This window comes from Triticum urartu, chromosome 2A, assembly GCF_056163025.1.
Source record: "Triticum urartu cultivar PI428250 chromosome 2A, HENAU_Tu73, whole genome shotgun sequence".
NCBI classification, from domain to species: domain Eukaryota; kingdom Viridiplantae; phylum Streptophyta; class Magnoliopsida; order Poales; family Poaceae; genus Triticum; species Triticum urartu.
The window spans coordinates 394,559,181-394,566,160 of NC_141874.1; the positions used below are offsets into that span (position 1 = coordinate 394,559,181).

Here is a 6,980-nt window from a genome sequence, read left to right on the forward strand (position 1 = left end):
AACATAGGGGTTCTTACAACATAATCCATTCAGAGACATGACACAACATGCTAGTACAGTAATCTATTGACAATTTCAACTGGTATCTAATGAAGAACTGGGATTACCCTGGGCTTCAGATAGCGGAAACAGCAGGACCTCCTCCGTCTTCAAATGCAACATTCTTACTTCCTCCAATTCTTGGGTTGCTTGCAAAATGGGTGCAACTAATTGCATAATTTCCAGCCTCAAGATCAAGATTACCTCATTCATGGCAGCCACACCATCTCTTTCTGCCTCTAGTAGAGCCTCAAGAACTATAACATCCGTGCTCAGACTACTCTCCGGCGGTGTTGCCTCTGAACTGCCACCATCGGGTAACATGGATGGTGCACTGCTTCCACAAATAGATTCGGGGGTTATACAATGTGTCCTAGTGTGAACGACATCCTAAAAGGTTTCCGCTGGACATAAGTAAGAGATAGTTATCGCATGATCCAGGCAGTAAGCTTACATGGTAAACAACATATGAATTATTGCCGAGCATGGCAAGCTATATTTAAATGGTTCGAAGCGGCATCAGCCGAAAAGAAATTAAAATGGTACGATGAAACTAGGGATGTAAGTGGATGGGGTTTCCAAGGTGTGGAAGGCAGATCCGACGGGGTGTGAGGTCCACCGCTGCGGCGGAGGACTAGATTCGGCGGCTTGCAGTTGTTGGGGGGCGGGGGGAAGGGGAGGGGCTCTGGGGAAGAATGTTGGGGGCAAAGAGGGGAAACAATGGAGTTACCAAAGAAGCCCTTTTCCATTCATGTGGCAGGGGTAAAACAGGAATATCGCAGGGTTAAACTTTTGGGCGCGAGATATTTCGATGTGAGCAGGAAGTTTGAAAACTTTTGGCGCCTGAAATTATAAGTGTTCTGCTCTTGTACGGCCGACTATGATATCATGGCGAAGAATTTATTTGTTCTGCACGCAAAAAAGTGCAAGTTTTGAAAATCAATGTCTCCAACTCGAAACTTAGACTGTCCATTCAATTCAAATATGGATCATTGAGCTAGTACAAGCAAATACCATCATACGGTCCAATTCAAATGAAATTCCAAATGTGTTTATCCTAAATATGATGACAAAAGCAAAATTGTATATGTGTATGAATAAAGTGGATGATTATAAAGTTTGAACGTGCCCGTATGTGTATATTTCTAGGTTTGATATATGAATTTGAAATCACGAAATCCTGGCTCAAAAAATGTACCTCCATTTAAATGAACTAGTAAACATGTCCGTGCGTTGCAACGGGCCCGATAAGTACGGCTCAAGACCCCCACAATTCAACATATTCTATTTCAACACGGTGTCCCACCCGTGTCACCACTTGTCTTAGTCCCTCACCGACATCGTGTCACCACTTATCTTAGTCTCTCACCACCGGCGATTACCGCAGTGTCCTCTAATCACAACATGTCTGGACTTCGTCAATCCCAACCATTGCATGACACACATGTCATTAACGTGCAATCACAATGGAATGTTTAAAACATTAAAAACTAATCTTGTCGAGCTGGACATGAGGATCGCTCTCCGCAAGCTATTCCCTACACTTGGTCTCACGCATCCCGCTACAGTGATAACATGGAGGCCGTCGAGGAAAGTGGCACCCTGAGTAGGGTGTCATTGGCGGTCATGGATCAAGGACCTGGGTTGTGGAGGGTCACTCAAAGTCTGATCCGTTGTGCATTGTTGATGGGTGCCAACGGCCGAACCGGGGATTGGTCATCACACTCTAGCACGAGGCTTTCATGAGCCCCTTCCTACACCGACTTGTAATTATGAAAATTTATAATGACGGTGGGCTTCGCCCCAGTCTCATCTAGCAGAAGACCCCGTGTGTTGCTATAGGCAAAAGGTGAAAAATACCTCCGCATGCACCATCGAAAGCGTCAAAATCTTTTACTTTTTGCCTCTTTGTTGACCATTATGCGGTTCACCGATCTAAGCTCCATCCTGCGGAGACACGATGTTGAGTGAGAGGATGCATCAATGTCAACGGTCGGGCATGCACCTCTCGCAAAAGTGAACTGGAAGTAGATGGCATGCAAGGGTAGGTTGACGACAGCAGCTGGCAGAAACTTCGAATATGGAGCAAGGATAAATAGACAATCAAGTCATGGTCTCCTTTTCTCTTATTACTAACTAATTCAAATTTTTTTACATTTATCAAAAAAATATCTTAAGAAACAAATACCCTTTCCTATTGATTTTAGCTCTAAAGCTTTTTGCTGCCTCAAACTCACTGACCTATATTGAACCATTCAATATATAGCACACCCTTTTTTGGGGAGCGGATATATACTCCTAGAGTCCGTGCCTCCATTTTTCTATGGTTCTCATTGACTGATAACTACACATCAAGTGCACCTTGATACTGGTAGCAACTGGTCGCGCACTCCCACACTCGCTTTTTTATTATAGGGCCAAGATGATACGACCGAAAATAATTCAAACCCTATATCTGCACAACAAGATGTAACAGAACATCCTTTCATTTCATTGATCAAAGCATATTTGTAATCACTCAATTCATAGTTTTGAACATGTCAATGGCAGGACTGACACGTCCAACAATCATACATATGTTGTCAACTCTCCGCTTTGATGGCGGTGGCTAGGTCAACCTAGGTGCTAGGTGAGGAGACCATCATACGCAGTGCCAGTTCCTAGAGGGCATCCGAGGAGGCCGGAGAGACTTGCCTCAGGCAGGAGCCTAGAGACGTCGTCCCATGCCCGACAACGCCAGCCACTGCAGCACCTCGCTTGACAACTCAGCATTCTTTAAACAGCCTGAAATAATTCGTAGTGTCATTAAAGACTGAAGTAAAGTTTGATTTAAAAGTTTTTTCAGTGCTATATTTACCAGTGGTATGAGGAAACCTTAGCAATAAATTAATATGGTCAGTAAGATACATATGGTTTTTCAGTAAGAATTCACCCTTCCAAAGCACGAAACTTGCAGATTGCCACCCATCTTCAGTCACACTTGAGACCAGAGAGACTGAAATTGAAGGCGCTGGAATAGACCTCATCTTCCTGGAGGTAAGAGTTATTCAAGAGCTCACTTGCAGGAAGTCTTTCATCTACAGGAGCTAGACAAATTTCTATGAAATTCTACTTGTGTTCCTGACTCTAAGTTATACCTACTGAAGTATTTTAGCAGTAAACATTATGTTAGCGTCAGACTTACATAGTTGCTTTCGAAGAGCAAAAAGTTTAACGCAGCTGTATTAGCAGGTCAAAAGTAACACCCGTTAACTCCATAATCCTAAATCTCAAGAAAAGACTCACCAAAAAAAGAAATAACATGTAATAAACTGTTACCAGGAGTCCAGCATCGAGGACATCGCCTTTTGAAGAACAAATGCCAAGTGTATGTGAGCTAAATATACTTATACAGATCTAGGGGATACGATGAGACTATGCTTCCAAGCACAGAAAGAAGTACATGATCGGCAATGGCACAAACAAATCTGCACATAGTAAATAACCTGATACAGTATAGACTATACACCAAGGGAAACCGGAACAAAGCGATTCACAAAATGTACAAACTTTACTCTACAGACTCTGCAGGCTATAAAATCAGAACATATATACTCAGGTGCAGGTTCTTCAAAATAACTTCAATTGGTTGCACCTTTGCTCAGATCAAATACAAATAGTAGCTGCATTTGTGTAGAACAAAGAATGAAGCATTCATAGCTTAGCTGCCCTTTGCTTCAGTTAAACAATATGTGCTAGCTTGCTTGATGGTTGTGCCCAAAAAATCCAGAGTGAACAACTCTGAACCTGACTCTAGCTAAAAGAACAAAATCATTGGCTTAGGTAAGCTTTACTCAGGTTGCTTGATGGTTGTGCCCGAAAAATTCAGTCAATAACTCTGAACCTGACTCTGGCTAAATTACAGACACTGTGACATGAGTAGCAACCTGAGTAAAGCTTACCTAAAAGAATAACATCACAGAGGCCTCTCACCAAGGACCCGGGAAGCATGCGTAAAACTGATGCTCCTTTCCATAGCAGAAATATAAGTGAACTGACAATCAACTATTCTAGTCATCCATGCTTATATATAGTATAAAAATATGGTGAGTTCAGAAATTAATCTTTTCTTTAAAACTAAACAAAGAAGGAAAAGAAACATACCTGTGCGACCAATCGAATAGGGAAGACATGGCATAATTGTTGTATGCATGTACCCAGCAGTGGGCGTTTCAGGCACCCTGCAGGTAATTTTGTTGGACACTTATCCATTAACAGGAGCATCAACAATGGTATGGAGCAAGAACCGTGGCTATGAACAGACCTTGCAATGAATCTCAGTGGAGGCAGCGTCGAGCGCAGAGATTGCGCATGTGACCGCAGACGATGTGAGCACGGCCCAGTTGCAGTGATGCAGGGAGGATGCGAAGGGCAGCGGTGTGCTGCTGGATTGATAGAAGAGGCTGCGAATAGCACAGGGTTCAGCAAGGGGATTGGAATACCCAAGCAACTCATTGTATTGCCAGTGAAGTGTTCTAGTGCCGTAAAGTCTAATGCGCCTGCATTTTAACACAATGGTTGTTAGTACACGACTAAAATAAATTTTTAAACAAAGTAACCTGAGAGTATATCCACAGTAAATAGAATAGGTATATTTTCACAGATCCGTAGCTGTCAGAAAAACACAATGTCACACACCTTTGACACTTTGCTTTTTCCATTGATGCAATAATGTCGCCAGACCATATAGTCGCCGATCTTCACTGTTCCATCAGGACTATTTATGAATATATTGTCACACTTTAAGTCGCTATGTATATTCGTTGGCGCCGGACTCTAATGATATTCCAGCCCTGTCAATATCTGCATTGGCCATCGTCTCATAGCTTTCATACCCACTTTCTTGTGCTTCCTACAGAACCTGGTCATTCTTTCAAATTTCAGCAATCAAAATGTATTGAATAGAAGAGCGATAAGAGTGAAATCTATCTGTGGTTAATTTTCTAGATGCATTTAAGATGTGCGGCCAATCCCAATCAAATTTCCTTTGCACAAGAACAGACTCCGGTGTAGTTAATACGACACCAAATTAATAAGTACGTCAACTTGTAAACAAAATGGGTAATCCATAATAGAATCAGGCAAAGTATTACGAACGCTCCCTGGTAGGAAGAGACATATGAGTTGTGCTAAAGAAAAAGGGACATACTGCCTCGCATGCGAGATGTGCAGGGCTCTGTGATGATGTTAACTGTATTCTTGTTCTCACCAACCCATTAGGCAAACAACTCCTGAATGTTCTTGTCCCTCGGCGTCTTCAACAGCTGGATCTCCATACGCATTTGTTCTATCTTCTCTGAGGAACCCATGACAGAATCTTCAATCTATGTTTAGCTCCATGTCACCTCATCACCCTCCAGCATATCGAAGGTTTAATAGCTATTGGCACAATATACATTAAGGAACACGTGGTGAGCAATTTCCAGTCTTACATGGCCACTGATAAATTCCAACCCAAAAACGGAACTGAAATGTTTAAACTTGATTAAAAAACTGGGGTTTATTATAGGCTATAGGTTTGAATTTGGAGTCTGGCAGGCATACTAATAATGCAGCAAAGCGAATCAGATGGGCAAAATTAAATACGTTTTCCATGAATTTGTTGAGGTTCACTAAAAGCATGAAATTCATCAGTGGATATTGTAGAATTCAAGCATGAAAGGTCGCACTTCATAGATGATTGGCTGAAATCAAACATGTGAAATCACACTCTAGACAATGGGTCAATGACACAGATACGTAGAAAAACATCAGATAGTCAATTGAAGGATACACTGTGTTGGCCACGGGCGCCTCATGGCTTGGCTCGGCTTGTTCGCCTCCTCCAGAAGCAGGAGGACCTCGCCCAGGCGGGCGTTGCTCCAGTACGCACCTATGCCTGGCTTGGGAGCCCGTGGCCTCGGCGGACCTAGGACGCGCAGGATCCACGACGGCGCTCCCGTACGCTCCTACACCCGGGTTGGGGCTCGGGAGCTCATGGCCTCGCCGGAGTTTCGTCCAGGCTGCGGGGGCACGCACACAGGGCCCATCTCCGTCGAGCACAACCAGTGCATCCGCTTGCGGTCCAGCGCGGCAACCCGCGTTGCTCCGGAGGCGGCGCTCCAGTGGCCGGCCGGCGTGGGGTGGCGGTCCGGCATGGAGATCCAACGACCATGGCTTCCGCTTCCTGTGAAGGGGGAGAGAGAGAGAGGGATGTGAGAAATAGAACCAGAGGAAGGGAGGGAAGTAGGAGAGGAGGGCAGGGCGGCGCGTTGGTCCGGCGGCGGCGCTCTGATGGCCGGCCAGCGCGGAGCGGCGGTCTGGCATGGAGTTCCAGGGCCATGGCTTCCGCTTCCTGCGAAGGAGAGAGGGAGGGGGATGTGAGAAATAGAACAAGAGGGAGGGGAAGGAAGAAGGAGAGGAGGGCATGGCGGCGCGTTGGTCCGGCAGCGGAGCTCCGGTGGGCGGCGGCGCGGGGCGGCAGGGAGGCACAGGCGCGAGCTGCCCGCGCATGGAGGCGCTGGTTGCGGTCGGCGGCGGCGGACACGGGCAAATGCGGCAGGGTGTTTTTTGTCAAAATGGTTTTATCAGATCCACTTAAACAGGACTGCGGGTTCGGGCTCTTTCGCAAAAACACCGACGACGTATGACCAGAAGGGATCGCTGGTTTATTATTAGGGAAAGATTACAAAAGCTAATGATGGAGTCGAGTTCCAAAATTCCAATCTTAGATTTGCAATTCTGATACATCAAGGTATATCACGCATGCTTAAAAATATCGTTATCTCATAGTCCAAACTGTGAAACAAATTGATCAACGATGAGTGCACACACTATTGACCATATATTTCTCAATTATGCTAAAGTCCCTCAAATATAGACACCTCACTTATTATCTAAAGCCAACCCCCCCCCCACCCACC

The 6,980-nt window shown here is 44.9% G+C and overlaps 1 long non-coding RNA gene across 14 annotated transcripts; it reads right to left on the reverse strand.

The window, feature by feature from the left end:
* Window positions 1–2,509: 2,509 nt before the first annotated feature.
* LOC125537444 (uncharacterized) lies at window positions 2,510–6,648 on the reverse strand. 14 transcript variants are annotated; one of them, XR_007295895.2, is made up of 8 exons: window positions 5,852–6,647; window positions 5,228–5,457; window positions 4,717–4,939; window positions 4,343–4,577; window positions 3,358–4,259; window positions 3,224–3,258; window positions 2,897–3,069; window positions 2,510–2,823 (listed from the first exon to the last, which is right to left on the reverse strand). It is a non-coding gene; the product is annotated as an uncharacterized LOC125537444 (long non-coding RNA). The 14 variants fall into 14 exon arrangements; XR_007295902.2 differs by having other exon boundaries at window positions 2,897–3,116; XR_007295896.2 differs by having other exon boundaries at window positions 2,897–3,125.
* Between the last annotated feature and the right edge of the window lie 332 nt (window positions 6,649–6,980).